Genomic DNA, 15,838 nt, shown 5'->3' on the forward strand with positions numbered 1-15,838 from the left:
CACTTCCCGCCCCGTCTAACTGTACAGAAAGCGGCGAGATGCATTTCCTTAGGAATCGACAAGCAGAACCGAAACTAACACTTCTAAACGAACAATGGCGGACACGTACAATTTGCGAATGAGTTCTGCCTTTTGTAAACTGAATGTATCAATAATTTGTCAATAAATCAGGCCGAAAAACGTCACTTGTCCGCCGGACAAGTCAATTGAAAGATCTACTTGTCCGATATTGTAAATAACACGTCCCGGACGGTGGGACGTGTACTTTTTCGCACACTGCTCCCCCTTCAAATGGAAATATATGTTTACATAAATGGTGACCAAACCGTTTGAGACCCACAGAGAACTTAGACTAAGTTAACTAAACACTTTACCTCACCTGAGGCTGAGCTGTAGTTATCAGTCTCTCAGTCTGACAGGAGAGGACTCTCCTCCACCTTGTTGACAGCTCATGATATCCGTTAGCGCAGCTAGCTAGCACCAGATGCTAACAACAACAATACACGTAACCGGGGCGCGCGCTTTCTCTCTCGCTCGCTCGTGACACACATACACAAACCCTCCCGAGCTTGAATGACACACAGAGACCAATCGAGGGCTTTAGTGTATGATCTGTATGAAAGTGGCCATGTCGGCAGGCCACATCATGTAGACAGCCAGTCACCCGCTGTGAGGCAGAGTCAGACCCACATTTGCGCAGCGTTGTGTTCACAATACATACATACAAAAAATAATCCTCAGGCCAGCAGGCCACTTAACAGGCCAGGCCATCGGGAAACCTCCCGGTCCTCCCGATGGCCAGTCCGGGCCTGCCTACGGATGCGTTCGTTAATATTAACTGTGTGGTCCGGAGTCACAGTGGCACAGACTGGACCGCTGGTGAACAGCGGTTAGAACGGGGCGTTCAGGTGTTCAGATCAGAGCTCCCTGTCGGAGCGGCAGAGCGTGATGTGCACTGAAAAATGTTTCTGTCACAATATTATTTAAGGAATCGTTGAGCTATACATTAACACTATCTGCTAACGTTAGCTTTAGCCTTCGTTTTCTAATAGTTTTTTTCATAGGCTATAAACGGAGGTGGTATAAGTATAGGTCTTGTACTTGAGTAAAAGTAGAAGCACTCAGATCTTGTACTTGAGTAAAAGTAGAAGTACTCAGATCTTGTACTTGAGTAAAAGTAGAAGTACTCAGATCTTGTACTTGAGTAAAAGTAGAAGTACTCAGATCTTGTACTTGAGTAAAAGTAGAAGTACTCAGGTTGGAGGAATACTATGTTACAGTAAAAGTACTGCATTCAAAATGTTCCTCAAGTAAAAGTAGAAAAGTATTCTCATCAAAATATAGTGAAAGTAGCGACAGTAAAAGTAGTCATTGTGCAGATTGGTCCATTTCAGAATAATATATATGATATGTTTTATAATGATTGATCATTAAAGTGTTATCAAAGCTGGTAAAGGTGCAGCTAGTTTGAATGACTTTGTATACTGCAGGGTAGCTGGTGGATTTACTCCAGGTGGAACTAAAGTCTGATTTAACACTTGATTAGATTTCACATCATTCATCCAGATCTGTAAAGTAACTAAAGGTATTAAATACATGTAGTGGAGTAGAAGTACACCATGTACCTCTGAACTGTAGTTGAGTAGAAGAACAAATTAGCAAAACATTGAAATACTTAAATAAAGTACAAGTATCTCAAATTTCTACCCACGTATAGTACTTGTTGAGTTTATGAACTTAGTTACTTCACACCAGTGGCTATACAGATAGAAAGACTAAGCCTTGCACAGAGGCATGAAAATACATTTTCAAAATGCTCAACAGTGCTGCCAAAATTATAAACTGACTGCTACACAATTAAAATAAATGCTTTTATATATTTCTATTAGATGTGACTCTTTGGCGTTTCTGTTATTATTACCTGCTGCTTTAGTTGTTCTGACTGCTAAAATCATCTGTTATTCCTCATTTTAAAGCCGATATTCCGTGGGGTCGGGGGGCTCGGCTCCTTGTCACCTTTTTCATACCTGATGAGTTTGCATCCCTGACTTAAATAATGATTTATCTTAAACTTGGAAATGATTGTGTCACAGCAGAAGTGTTTTCAGGCATTAGACAAGTTAAACATATTTAAAAGATGCAATAAGATATAATAAAAATGAAGCATTAGCAGCAAGTTTACCCACAGGACACATATCACTAGAGCAGGGGTCGGCAACAGGCGGACCCAGACGCCGACCTACCCGGACCTATAATCGATACATTAATAGGGGATTTCAATTTTGACACACACAGTGTTTGACCAAACATTCCCTCTCAAGTCAGAACTGAGGTCACAAAAAATAAGCCCAATATGATCAGTCGACCAGGATTAAAACTAAAGCAGGGCAGGCTAACCAATGAGCACCTGCATGTGTATGAGAATGGCCCTGACACCATTTCAGCCCAGATTTACAAACTCCTGGCAGGACAAGCTCCAGCTCAATTCTCGCACTGAATAAAAAAAGGTAGTGGGGGACTGCAATATAAGAGAGAAAGAGAATCTTTAAAACTGTTCAATTGTTATGATGTGTAAAGACTGATATTGTTCTATAATCGGCTGAAACTGTTAAGTCATGACGTGAAACGGTTAACAAAGAAAAAGGGAAACTCAAGCTGCTGCTACACTTTATTTGACTTATCTAAAATTAAGCACTTTTAAGATGCACATATTTTCAAAAGCTATTTTATTTATTTTCTCTATTTTATTTTTAAATGCAGTCCGAGAGGAACATTACACATATCCACAGTATTTACTGTATATCTGTAGAGTTCAATGTTAATTTACAATAAATATTGTTATTTTTGAATTATACTTTCTTTATTTGATTGGCAGTCAGTTGCTGATTACATGCAGACGTTGATAAAGCTACAGGCTACTTCAATATATATCACACTAATTCATAAAGCAAGTTAGACATTTTGAAGTTCCGTACTTTGCACGGGGACATTTTCTCTAACTGGACCTCGTTGAATTGTAGTTACCCCTGCACTAGAGTATCTAAAGAATACACAATATGCAGAAAATACTGTATACATGGAGTACATTAAACAGTCTCACTAGCTAATGTTTGCTTTTCTGTGTTAACTCAGTAATAGTTAATGACACAGATAGCGTTATAACCGTGGTTCAAACAACCATTAATGTCACTTTCTATGTGGATAAAGTCATTTTAATGAAATAAAAGTGAACAAACTGAGCTGTAAATTAGAATGTAAGTTGCTACACAGATTATGAAGAATTATATCAAAAATATTTGTATTATATTAATAATGATTTAATAATAATAACTTTTTATCGTTAATAACTATCTGACCTTTCTATCATTTTCAGCAGCATGGAGGAGAACAAGGAGACCCCTGGAGCTCAGGTCAGTGTGCACTTCATCACAATATATTCCTAATTCCAGCGTTTCCGCCAGGCGGGCGTCTTGCCGTCATTTGACGCCCTTATTTAGCTCGGAACGCCCTGAACTCGAGCCGAGGGCGTCCAGAAGAGTTGTTATCGCTTGAAATTACGAAAAGGACAAGGACATCCCTCTGTTGGAGGGGCAAAGGAGTCTGGTGGGATTATTTTCACCGCCAGCAAAGTGTACTGCCGGCAAGCCTTGACGGGGGGGTGCTAGTGGAGCACGCGCGTGAACTGGAGAAACTGAGGCTCTGGTAAACTGTGGTAACATGAAGAGCCGTTTGGGAGCCGAAAGAGCCGGCTCTTCTTAGTGAGCCGAGCCAAATGATCCGACTCACTAAAAAGAGCCAGAATTCCCATCACTAATGCGTAAAGAGGTGGTATCTATAAGGGAGGCTCAATTCAAAATTCAAGTCCAGGGTTTCCCACACATAGACGTTACTTGGGCCGCCCAGGTTTAACGGCCACCAAAGTATATTTCGCGACCCATTCATTATTATTTTGTTTGTATACATCCACGAGCACGACCCCATCTGCAATTGATTTACTAGTGGACAATGATCCCTCACTTGCTGTACCTGTTCAGTCTGCTATCGCGTGGAGGGTCTGCTAACAAGCGACCAACAGAAAGGTTAATGTTGTTGCACCTCACAAATGCCTAACACTGCTATCCCCAAATGAAGGGTCACAACCTGTGTTGAAATATACAATATGAATGCACAATATGGTTAGATATAGGTTAGAACGTTGTTGTATACGATAATACTTTAACTGTCAGATAAAGTCTGAAATGTGACTTGCGTCACAGCAGCTCCATGTGTAACATCAACATAGACAAATAAGACAAACACAATACATGAGCAACAAACATGTAACATAACAGCAGGATCAGTGAGAGCTGCTCAAATGCGGCTTTCACACCAGCGCTTTTCCCTTTCTAGCTCCGAGCTAGAGCTTTTCTGGTTCAGCTCCGGTTTCCCTTTTCTGCTCCCGCTCTGTTCACACCGCCCAGCACCCGACTGGTGCTGCCGCTGCTGCGTCATGACGTCACCGTTTACATCGCTGATTTGCTCCCCAACGGCATTACGGCGCTCACAACAACAACAACAACGGGGAACTGCATCAGGTCGATGATCGTGTTGCTTTTAATCACACGAAGCCAGAATAAATTGAATAACGACTTCTCCAACCTTATACTTTGCTCCAGAGTGCCGTGGTTCATTGTTTATTAATGTGTTTCTGCAGCATTTACCGACCGCTGCAGTGTTGGCTGCTCTTCCACGGGAGTTTATTCTCCTCCGTTAGCTCTCGGTTAGCTCACACTGCTGCGGCCGCTCTAAAGTATTCACTGTCCGACTCACACAAGCAGCTGATACATATCCCCAGTCCCCCTTAGCCTAAGTGAATGTGTGTCAGTCTGAATTGACGCTGTTTGGTATCACAACGCTGTTATGAAAGTTTCTCTGGTATGAAATGGGTGATGTTAGCATAGCAACCGAAGCTAAACTGACTACTTGCTATTGCTATCCTATTGTGGCATAAACCGTTTTCTACAGGCTCATTTTACCGGCGTATTTTTATTATGATTCTACTTGTGATAGTCGGACACGACAACCTGTGCAGCCCATGTATTGATTCCATCCGATAGCTGCTATAATACAAAACAAAACGTCTGCCTCTCTCCACAATGATCAATAACAATGAACGGATGGTCAAAGTAAGGTACAAATAAACAGAATCACACGAAGCCTGGTTAGTGTTGCCTGACTTTATAAAGTGTGTTTATAAGCACTACTGCTTGTAGGCAGGCATGACAGTCGACCCATGTTCAGGGGAGGTGGGTTTAGTTTCCTGCACGCCTCGACGTAAGAGAGACGTAAGCGACGCCACCTCTTAGCTCCGAAGCTCTTGCCTCTAGACCGACAATTTTTTGGAGCTGGAAGTGAACCGGATTCCGGAGCTAAGAGCCGGCGCCGCTGCGGTGTGAACAGGAAAAACCGGCGCTTTTCAGGCTCCAGCTCCGAGCCGGCGCTGGAAAAGCGCTGGTGTGAAAGGGGCAAAAGAGCCTTCAGCGTGCATCTGATCTGGATTCAGCTCTGTGTTTACTGAGAAGATTGACTCTCTTTTTTCTGTTCTCACGGTCATGGCCTTTCTCCATGGAGATCTTTTCTTGCCAGTCACTTCCTTTACCTTAGTTGGAGCAATGGCATCTATACATTTTTTTATTTTTGAATTAAAATGATCTACTAGCTCATTTACTGAGAGGTTAGCAGGGGCAAGTGTGGAAGAAACATTCGGAGTAAAAATGTCCTTAGTGTTTTCAGTTAAATATCGCTTTGTGGTTACCTCTTTTTGAACATTTGTGTGAACAGAAATAGAGCTCTCAAAGGAATGATCAGAGAGTGCAACATCAGTCACCACAACCTCAGAGATATTCAGATCCTTTGAGATCATTAAGTCCAGAGTGTGCCCCTTATTGTGCGTGGGCTCCGTCACATGCTGAGTCAGTCCATAGTTATCAAGAAACCAAAACAGTTCTTTAGCCCCTCTGTCCTGGGGGTTGTCAACATGGATGTTAAAATCACCAACAATGACTAGACGGTCAAAGTCAATACACACTATAGACAGCAGTTCAGTAAAGTCATCAATAAAAGCTAAAATAATCTAGTAAAGAGCACAGCTGAACTCCCGCAGCCCTGGGGGGCCCCTACATTGGTTGTGATGGCAGATGAAAGGGTTTTGTTAACCTTCACAAGTTGCTCTCTACTAGTGAGGAAAGTGGATTTACTTCCATTTTTGACACCAAGATGTCTGCTTGTATTGTGTTGAATGCTGCTGAGAAGTCTAGGAAGAGGGCTCTTGCATAGGTGTGACGTTTATCTGAATGTTTAGTAATGATAGGAACCAGAGTAGCAACAGTACCACCCCCTTGCTTATAGGCAAATTGGTATGGATCAAGTATGTCTTGTCCGTCACAATAGGTTTAGCTGAAGAGGTCATTCCTGTCATGGTTCTCATGGTGTCCCACACTTTTTTGAGGTCTTTGGCTTTAAAAGCATTTCCCAAAAGCTCTGTGTGCCAGTTTTGATTCCCTCAATTTGACTTTCAGTTCTCTCTCTGTCTAAGTGCTCCATAGTCTTTGTTTTTGAAAGCTATTTTCCTGGTTTTTATAACTTTTTGTTAATGTCCTTAGTCACATATGATTTATTACTTGGATAGATTTGTATTTCTTTAGTGGGAACACAGAAGTTAATATAGTCTTTGGTAACGGTAGTTATTTCATCTAGTGAACCTGAAAAATGTCCCAATCTGTCCAATCAAAACAGGCTTTCAACTGTTCCCTACTTTCATTTGTCCATGTCCTTATTACTTTCTTTTCTGGTTGACTTCCCTTCAGTTTGGTCTTATACACTGGTATCATATTCACAACATTATGATCAGAGTTCAGTATTGGTGGTCTGTATGCAGACACATGGGCTCCTTTATCATTAACAAAGCATTTGTCCAGGATATTGTCTTTCCTGCTGTGATCCCTAACATACTGCTGGAACCCAGGTAACACAGTCTCCAGGCGACATTGCTTCATGTCCCCGAGCAATATTGCCGGTGCATCGGGGTGGCTGAGTTGCAGCTCGTGAACACAGTCAGCGATGGAGCCGGCTGCCAGTGACGCTCTAACGCTGGGAGTCACGTAAACAACAAACAGTAAAATACATCCAAATTCTCTAGGCCAGTAGTTCTCAACCTTTTTACACCAAGTACCACCTGAGAAAATAGTTGGTTCTCCAATACCACCATATGACCAATGTTAAAATACAGTCTATGCACAGTTCATGCAGGACTCGGAGGCACATGTATTCATAATAACATTATTAGCTCCATGTACAATGGGCAGTCAATTCAATCAATAGCTTTATTAGCATGACCATAGTTACAGACAGTATTGCCAAAGCTCTGTATAGTTGCAACATCTATACAAAAATACACACAAATAAACAGTTATAAACAAACTGCTAAGAACATGTTTTTTTTGTTTTTTACAAGGAATACAGATTCATTTAATTAATATAATACATTAATACAAAATAAAATATGATATATATATATATATATATATATATTAGGGTCGGGACTTTAACGCGTTAATTAAGATTAATTAATTACACAAAAATTAACGCGTTAAAAAAATTAACGCATTTTAATCGCACTTATTTTTGCACCGCGGAACGTTTCTCACTGGATGAGTTTCAGGCGTACCGATTATACTGGAGCACCAACTAACGTTCATGACTTCAGACAACAACAAACCACAGTGAACAACAGTGGGAAATGTTGTTTTAAAAAACGGACGGATGGAAGCGTCGATAAGAGCACGGTTGTGTGCAAATTATGCAAAAAGGAATTCGCATATCACCGCAGCACATCAAGCCTCAAGTATCACCTCAATGCAAAACATATAGCAGCTAGCGTGGACGTTAGCCTCTTTTATCGCGTTCACACCAAAAAGAGCCGGTACTAAAATGAGTTCATGAGAACCTTTTTACCCCCACGAAAGTCCCTGCTAGAGAGCAGAGAGCTGCTAGAGAGCAGGGACTTTCGTACGGCTCTCTTGTGAGAAAAGAGCTATATTTATGATTGGCTGGGCGGATTGCAAACCACGCCCCGTAAAACTCCCAAAAAGTTTTGTGAAGCTGCCATTTTATTAGCATTATTAGCATTAGCCCAGCGCAGAAACGCAGAGAGACTAACTTATGGCAACACAAAATAAAACATGGGAGCGAGCGGTGGAGATGAGGAGGTGTCGGCGTTCTGGCGATTTACTCGGAAGGCTGCTGGGACTCCCAGCCGCTTCTACTGAAGCCAGTCCCCGGGGACTTCCGGCCGGGGACTTCGGGCGGCAGTATACGCCGTGAAGTGGTTTGCGGCCTGCCAGTAAACCCAAAGCAGAAGAAGAATAAGTGACGTCAGCGGCTTCATTTGCCTAATCCACCCCCAGGTTCAAAGAGTTCTCATGAACCTTTGTGGGAAAAGTACTGCGGTGTGAATGCGTATACTAAAATCCATGTGAAAAAAATTGCTTCTCACTGTTCTTAGGTCAAATATTTATATGTGATTAAAAATGCGATTAATTTCGATTAATTAATTACAAAGCCTCTAATTAATTAGATTAATTTTTTTAATCGAGTCCCGGCCCTAATATATATATATATATATATATATGAATATATGAATGATGTGAGAGCTGGTGGATCAGGTCAGTCCGATTCCCTCAAACTGTGGCAGGCAGAGACAAACTGTCCTGCAACAATGCAGCTCTCTTTATATTCCCCCAGGAGTATTTTTCATTTTTAAATATTTGAGGATGCCTATGGTTGAGTTTTGGGAATAATTGTTTCCGTATAGGTTCAAAAGTTGGGCATTGTGTGAGGAAGTGCTGCTCTGTCTCCACAGCAGTTCCTCCTCACGGTTGGCATGATCGCTCCTCTTTTGGCAGCCATGTTTTTTTGTACTTGCCTGTGTCTATGGCCAGGCTGTGAGCACTCAGTCTGTTCTCTCTCTCTCTCTCTGTCTCTGTCTCTGTCTCTGTCTCTGTCTCTGTCTCTGTCTCTGTCTCTGTCTCTCTCTCTCTGTGTCTGTGTCTGTGTGTGTGCACCTGCATGTTTCTATGGCCAGGCTGTGAGCACTCACAGTATGCAAAGTAGTCTGGTGGGATTCTTTTCGGAGTATTGAAGATCGTTTCCCCGACATCGGCGGTGACTGCCACAGGACAACACGGAATGTACGCGATGAGCGCGGGGGTGCTAGTGGAGCTCGCTCGTAAACTGAGGCTCCGTGATAAACTGTGATAAAATGACTCACTAAAAAGAGCCGGAATTCCCACCACTAACGTAAAGAGATAGTATCTATGAGGGATGGAGCCACCCTCAAAGTACACCCTGTAGCGAGTAAAACTCTTAACACAGAAAATACCTCCCCAAAACGCCTCGTTGGAGATACGTCATTGTCCATTGTTTACTTCCTGGGTACTGTGACGTAGGAATGGCCAGTAGCCGCGCCCAGAGCTATGACGCGATACGGTCATGCGTTACCCGGAACCAAATTGACCAATCCGTGGAGCCGTTATATAGGGCTGTAGCGATACACTTATCTCACGATACGATACACGATATTCAGCTCACAATACGATATATATCACGATATTCAGCCAACGATACGATTCGATACGATTCGATACACTTATATCATTTTCTGAAAGATTTTAAAGGGACAGTGTGATTTTGGTGACATCTTGTGAGTGTTCCATTGACTTGGATTGAATTAATTCAACTGAAACTAAGCATCAATTATACAATATATGGCTCTGACAGAGAGTCTACAGCTTGCAAATGCTGGACAAAATGAATCAAAAGATGTGGTGAGAATTTGTTTCATTTATTGAAACAGTGCAAACTGTAGCTTACAAGCCTTTGAAACGTAAGCACATAAAGTGCAGTATCACAATGGACAATGGATAATTAAAAGGTGCAGCAGGTGGCGGAACACGGGGGATTTGAATGGGACTTCAAAATCAATGTTTTGATGGCATAAAGTACCTTAAACATACCGTCAGTTTAAATGCTGTTTTATACTGAAAAACCAGAAGTTCTTGTGCACAACCAGTTGTTAAGCTTTTATTCTGAAAATCCTTGATCTCCGGTTAGCATTTAGCATGTGGCTAATATACCATTTACTATAGAGATGAATTTAGTAGCGATATGACACGGAGTGTTGCACACCGAAACCTACTGATTTCAACACTACAACTACAGACGTCGAGATATTATTATTGTTGAATATTAAATGAAGGTACAGTTTATTTGAATACGTTTGTTTACAGACGTGGGTAGCATGAGACAACATCCGGAACTACCGGAAATGATACCAGCCGTGAGGTATTTTTGGAGTATTGATTACAGCGTTTAAAATGTATTAAATGAAAAGTCATGAAAGAGATAAGGAGGAGAAAAGGCGTGTTTAGTTATATATTTAATGTACAATGTCTGAATCCTCTGTAATGCGCAACAACGAACATTCGAGACGTGGAGGACCGGCACCCAGCAGCGCCAACCGGCCCACAGGGAGGAGCCAGCAGAGGATATTTAACAGCTGGAAAGGTGGAGCTGTTCTCTTCCCTTCGCTCACCCAGAACACAGCTGTTTTTCTGACTGAACCATCTTCTGCTTGTAACATTACCGCGCTTTTTATTGATTAAAGTATACATTTGAACCTTCTCAGAGACTCAATTAGTCTCCTTTTTAAAGCTTCTCTCCTGGACGCGAGAATAACAAACACAGTTATCAGACTTAATGTATCGATACCCGCGGCTGAAATATCGATACTTTCTCGGAAAACTAAATATCGATATATATCGCAGGATCGATTAAATTGCACAGCCCTACCGTTACGTTACGTCCTTGGAGCCGTTACGTGAAGCCCCCGCTGATTGGTCCAAATTTACCAATCCACGGACTTCCTCACACACACACACACTCAGTGCAGGCAGCTCTGCTGATTTCTCCTCCCTGGCTGCAGGCTGATAACAGACAGTTGGGATCACGGCAAAATTCTCTCTGCAGACCCATTCTCTCTGCAGACCCATTCTCACAGCGTTTATCAACCTTTTTCTTACTCAATATCAAGCCACACTTATTGTTTTTACTTCGGCTGTGACTTTGTGTGTGCTCAGGGTGAGTTTGGCTGTGTTTGGCTGTCGCTAAACCACACCTCCACGGAGCTCAGCGTGATTCACAACGTCCTGACCAATCAGAGCACACCGTGCTCACAGGGAGGGTGGGGGCTGGAGCTATTGGAGCTACAACGAGTCGTTAAAGGCAGAGTGAAATTCAGTGAACACACGTAGATGCTGTATGAGAAACCAATGTGAGTTTGGAAAATTGCACAATATAAATCTATTCTAGTAGACCTCAACAATGGAATTATGATCAGTGGAAATGGCCATGACATGGGACCTCATGGAGAGTGGGGCTCTGAAAGTGTGTGTGTGGCTGTGTGTGGCTGTGTGTGGCTCTTTGCAGCTGGTGTTGCTCTTCTCAGATTCTGCTGAGTTACACGTTACTGCCTCCTGGTGCTGCAGAGATTTCATGAAGTGAAGGAGGTTTTCCTTCTATAAAACAGCTGTGGGCAGCAGATACTGTGAGAGTCACAGACATGAGTACATAGGTAAAGGCAGACTGGTTCACAGACTCTCCTGTTTTGCCGATCCGGTGCTTGAACAAATAACTCTACACCCCTACACAAGTCAAGTCGAGTCTTTTATCAATGTTAGTCAAGCAAGTCTCAAGTCAAAAAATATGCGACTCAAGTCATGTGACTCGAGTCCCCCACCTCTGGTATATACTGTGGTTAGCATGTTGCTGTATTACTGTATCAAATATAATGCTAATATAATAAACAGATAAGTAGTATTTTGTTAACTCAAGGTTTATATTAAGTGAGTTTTTATTGTGTTAACTTGTGTATTTATGCTTTTTAGATTGACTTTCTCTCTTTCTCTGTCCGTCTGTTCTAGAAACTGAAAAGAAGAGAGAGACGTCACAGCTGTCAGCAATGTGACAAATCCTTTACAACATCTGGAACTTTAAATCGCCACCTGCATATTCACACTGGAGAAAAACCGTACAGCTGTGAAGAGTGTGGGGAAACTTTCACTAGATCAGATGCTCTCAAAAGACATCACCGTATTCATACAGGAGAAAAACCGTACTGCTGTGAAGAGTGTGGGACAACTTTCACTACATTAGGTGCTCTAGAATCACATCACCGTATTCACACAGGAGAAAAACCGTACAGCTGTGAAGAGTGTGGGAAAACTTTCACTAGATCAGATGCTCTCAAAAGACATCACCGTATTCATACAGGAGAAAAACCGTACTGGTGTGAAGAGTGTGGGAAAACTTTCACTACATCAGGTGATCTCAAAATACATCACCGTATTCATACAGGAGAAAAACCATACTGGTGTGAAGAGTGTGGGAAAACTTTCATTAAATCAGGTGATCTCAAAATACATCACCGTATTCATACAGGAGAAAAACCATACTGGTGTGAAGAGTGTGGGAAAACTTTCACTTCATCAGGTGCTCTCAAAAGACATCACAGTATTCATACAGGAGAAAAACCGTACTGGTGTGAAGAGTGTGGAAAAACGTTCACTTCATCAGGTGCTCTCAAAAGACATCACAGTATTCATACAGGAGAAAAACCGTACTGGTGTGAAGAGTGTGGAAAAACGTTCACTAGATCAGATACTCTCAAATCACATCTTCGTGTTCACACAGGATTAAAACCATAGTGGTGGGAGTGTGGGAAAACTATGAGAGCCAAGCTAGCTGTTTCCTTCTCCTGATGTCCTGAGAGCTGTAGTTATATAGTCTCATTGAAATAAAGCTTATTTCATTCAAATGTGTCTTTTCTTCAGTGAGATATCTTTATGGATTTCCTTATGACTTGAGAGTCTGATTTTAAAATTCTGAGTCTGACTCAAGCAACTTAAAATGTTTGCTTTTGGGCAAAGTCATCTGAACATTGTGTACTGTGCAAGTAATCTGACACTTTACCTTTGTCCTTATATTTAGATAAACAAATGAATCCCTATTATTGCATTTAATAATTCATATTTCACGACTCACTGTTATTGTAGCACTGACCACGTTATTGTATAAAGTGCATTCAATTGAAAACACCATAGTGTTACAGTCAAATTATGTACAATTGTAAACACAATATGTACATAAAAGTATTCACATTTAATAAATAGATAATTGACGCCTACAATATCAAAGAAATTAGAATGTAACAATTGCACTGATGGCTCTGTTTTTTGTCACCAATATTATATTTTAGTTTGCACTGCCTCCACGGCTATGGTTATGGCATGATAAGAACTGCTCTGTATTCCTAAAGTTTGACCTTTCTCGCAAAATATTTAATTGATTCAGTATAAATGATGGCAACAGCATAAACTAAGGCAAACACAGGTAAAAAAGCTTGAGTGGATACAAATCAGATGCATGAAACACATTCACTTTTGTAGACCCCAGGATTTATTTGTCATCAGCAGGTATGAATCAATTGTTAGGGTATCAATGACTTCTTGTAAACTAACATTTGTTGTTATGCAAGTCAACAACAACAACAACGAGATCTCACTCCACTGCAGAAGAAGAACAGGAATGATCCAGCTATTGAACCCAGTTGGATTCTTTAGGACTTTTTCTGAGCAACCATTCACCTTCATTGATTCAGTATAAAGGATGGCAACAACATAAACACAGGTAAAAAAGCTCAAGTGGATACAAATCAGATGTACAGGGAGGCTGTGGCGCAGTGCGTTGGTGTTGGGATCAGGGGAGCACAGGTTCAAACCCCACTGCAGTCAGCATGTCGTTGTGTCCCTGGGCAAGACACCTCACCCCAAATTGAGTATGTAAGTCGCTTTGGATAAAACCGTCTAACAAGTAACAAGTTCTCTGGTTCTGCAGTGGTTCCCTCCTGTCCTGAGTCACTACCCAGTCCCTTGTTTCTCTGTTTGACTGGTTTATATCCAGCTTCAGGATGCACCATGTTAGGATCCTTCATTACATTCAAATATATATAGTAGTTATTACAAAAACACATTGTTTCAAGAGAGTGTGTAACGTTTTCTATCACCAGTGAATTATCTGATCCAAAAGCAAAGCGTTTTTCAATGACGTTCACTTTGCCCTTTTCTATAGTGACAAGAGGCAGTTTACCATTATGCTGGTTAAACCAACTCCATTTTACATCTCCTTTCTTATGAGGACAGGGCAGTGTAGCATTCGTGCCCGGCAGCGCTGTTATTTGTTCAGGATCAGCTGAAAAGCAGAAAGTAGTTACACATTTATTGACCCAACAGCCTTGACAAGCTGGACAATTGATTTTCTCATGGTTTTCATTTATAGTTTTTCTATATTTAGAAAAAAAAACAGGCAAACCTAAGAAACAAGTTACATATTTGTCCGGGCTAGATTTTACCGAAAGAGCCTGTTAACTCAAATGTTTTTATTATTTTTATTTTTCATATTATGCTAATTTTCAGGTTCACATTTGTATTTTGTACGTCTACTGTAATGTGATGCTTTAATGTTCAAAAAGCTCTTTCCCAGAGAAAGTGCCTCTGGAGGGGAACACAGGGATTTCAGCCTCTGCAGACCATTTACATGCACAAAAACCTGTATAACACACTACAGGAAAGGGAGAACCCAACAAATCAGAATAGAGCCCCTTTAAGCTATACTAAACAAAAGATTGTAAACTAAAACACTTTTTCAACATATAAAACACAGTAAAACTTGACATGTCTTTTGACTTGATTTAGATTATTAATGCCAATGTCAAATCATCCAGATTTATGAATATTTTAATAGAAACCTCTTAAAAATAGATCTTCTTGTATAGCTGATAGAGAAGCATGCAGCGAGCAGCAGGAAGTAGAGACAAAGCAGCATCTCTGCAGCTGGTGAACTCTGCTGACTTATTATTTTTAATCTAAGAGGAAGTTATGAGTAATATGGCTGGGGGTCGAAAAGATCTTGAGTGATTGGCTGTTTTCTACCGTGGGGAGTTTCTCTGCACAGTACAGGGAAAGGTTGAACTAATCAGATCTTAAAGATCCCATGTCATGGCCATTTCTACTGATCACATTTCATTGTTGAGGTCTACTAGAATAGATTTACATTGTTCAATGTTCCAAACTCACATTGGTTTCTCATACAGCATCTCTGTATAGTATGTGTATTCACTCTGTCCTAAACGGCTTGTTGGAGCTCCTGCCCCACCCCCCCTCCCTGTGAGCCCAGTGTGCTCTGATTGGTCGGCTCGTTGCGAGGCTCGTTGCTGCTCGCCGCTGCTGCGAGGAGCGGACAGGTTTCCGGGTCGGCGATACAGTGAGACACAGCGAAACTCATCCTGAGCACACACAAACACTCACAGCCGAAGTAAAAACAATAAGTGTTGCTTGATATTGAGTAAGAAAAAGGTTTTTAACGCTGTCGGAATGGGTCTGCGGAGAGCATTTCTCCGCGATCCCAACTCGTCTCTTACCAGCGTTCAGGTAGCTCTATGCAAGTCAATGGGACTCCCTGTTAGCCAAGGGATCCTGGTGTGTGAGGTGCTCCGCGGATTAGTCCATTTTGGCCAATCCGGTCATTTGTTGATGATTTGGGTGTTCACACGTCAGAGAACCCAGGAAGAAAACATTGGAAAATGAGAAATGTCCAACGAGGCGTTCTGAGGCAGCAGACAGGTCTGCGTTAGAATTGTACTCGCTAAAGGGTGTACTTTGAGGGTTTGTGACTTTGCAGACCGTTC

The 15,838-nt window shown here is 41.6% G+C and overlaps 1 pseudogene; it reads left to right on the forward strand.

Annotated features, from left to right (window-relative positions):
• The first annotated feature begins 3,219 nt into the window (after positions 1-3,219).
• LOC117533570 overlaps positions 3,220-15,838 on the forward strand; it is a 60,837-nt pseudogene continuing 48,218 nt past the window's right edge.

The sequence above is a fragment of the Gymnodraco acuticeps genome, unplaced genomic scaffold, assembly GCF_902827175.1.
Source record: "Gymnodraco acuticeps unplaced genomic scaffold, fGymAcu1.1, whole genome shotgun sequence".
NCBI lineage: Eukaryota > Metazoa > Chordata > Actinopteri > Perciformes > Bathydraconidae > Gymnodraco > Gymnodraco acuticeps.